Here is a 1,867-nt window from a genome sequence, read left to right on the forward strand (position 1 = left end):
GTCGCCTGAGTTATCATAGTAGCATATACCCGGACTTAGATTGTGTTTTAGGTGAAAAATCTAATAACATTACATTCATCATGGACTATGTGTGATTGTGTGTTTGTGCATTCCCCTTTCCCTCACTGGCTCAATTGAGCTAACCCCCTGTGTACACATTCTTTTAGATTTTGATGCAGATGGTGGTTATCTGGCTGGTCTCGAGGCCCAGCCAGCTGATTATGATGGTATCGGCATGGAGGAGCCTAATGCTATGTCGGAGGAACATGGTGATGGATCCCCCTACGATGATTGTACCTACGGGTTGTGTTGATGTTGATGGGGTTGATTAATCAAAGGCTAGAGAAGCTGGGTATTCGGACGTTAGCTGGGAAAGCAAAAATGGTAGGGACTATCATATGTATAGGAGGAGCAATGGTGTTGACCTTCTACAAAGGAGCTGAAATCAACATTTGGTCAACCAAGATTGACCTTACTCGTGGGCTTGGGAGTGGAAACACTTCACACCCAGAGTCTAGTAATCACGTATTGGGCTCATTACTGTCTCTTGGTAGTTGTTTGGTTTATGTAATCTGGTTGATTATTCAGGTCTGATTAATTTTAATTGCAACGATATTAATTAATAGGATTAGAATATCAAAAATATCCTCCACTAACATTGAAATTTCATCCTCCCTTTTTGGGTTTGTTTTGTCTTAATTTCCAGGCTAAGATGAACGAGAGGTACCCATGCTACTTCTCAAGCACAGCTCTAATGTGTATAATGGGTTCAATACAAAGTGTCATTTACGCTCTATGCGTACAGAGGAAGTGGGAGGAGTGGAAGCTTGGATGGAACATCAGGCTTTGAACCGTGACTTATGCGGTATTATATTAAATTTTTTATTTTTATTTAAAATGATTGAAGATTTGAAGCTTAACCAAGGTGAATGGATATGTTGTGGTGGTGTAGGGAATATTCGCAATGGGGGTGATGTTTATGATAGTAGCGTGGGAAGTAAGGGTAAGGGGTCCAGTATTCGTAGCGGTTTTCAACCCTCTTGCGCTTGTGTTGGTGGCAATCATGAGCTCCTTGCTCCTTAACGAGAAGCTACATTTAGGAAGGTAAAAAATTGCATTATTCTTCTATTTCTGTATGTAACCTTGGGATTATGATTGGGAGAATTACAATTAGTAATTTACAAGGAAGGATTAACTAACTATGGTGATGTGAATTTTATTTACAATTGTTTATGTTTTTTTTTTTTTTTTGCAGCGTTGTGGGGGGGGGGGGGAATAGTGATAGTGGTGGGGTTGTATGTAGTGCTATGGGGGAAGGGGAAGGAGATGAAGAAGATGTCTCAGCTGATGCCGTCCAAGAGCAGCAGAGAAGCAGAACAAATGGAGGTGGAGGTGGTGGTGGTTGACAGTTCTACAACCAACCGCTCTTCTTCACCCGCTACCAATGATGCAACCCACAACAATCCTACAGTTGACTTCTCAAATGGTGCTCCTCATAATTTGGGTATAGTTTCCTAGGTTGTATCAGTAGTACAACTAACTTATTTGTTATCATCAAAATCATAATAGGTGATGTGTGGATTTGACCCCAATAATCTCCCCCTTTTTGATGATGACAAATAAATAGTATCGAAAGAGATAAAGAGACAATATCAAGATAATTTATGTTCAAACAATAAACTCAAAACAATAATTGCGTTAATGTCAATGTCAAAAGAAATTACATTACATTTCCTAGCATAGCATGTAAACAAGAAACATAAACCCAATTCCATTCTCTTATAAGCCCCCCCAATTTCTCTCCCCCTTTGGCATTATCAAAAAGAAATAAGGGAGGAAACAAAAGAAAATCACTCCGGAGGAACAT

At 39.7% G+C, this 1,867-nt stretch overlaps 1 pseudogene; it reads left to right on the forward strand.

The window, feature by feature from the left end:
• Nucleotides 1–318: 318 nt before the first annotated feature.
• On the forward strand, nucleotides 319–1,518 carry LOC122650674 (annotated as a pseudogene).
• Nucleotides 1,519–1,867: the final 349 nt, after the last annotated feature.

Source organism: Telopea speciosissima, chromosome 1 (assembly GCF_018873765.1).
Source record: "Telopea speciosissima isolate NSW1024214 ecotype Mountain lineage chromosome 1, Tspe_v1, whole genome shotgun sequence".
NCBI lineage: Eukaryota > Viridiplantae > Streptophyta > Magnoliopsida > Proteales > Proteaceae > Telopea > Telopea speciosissima.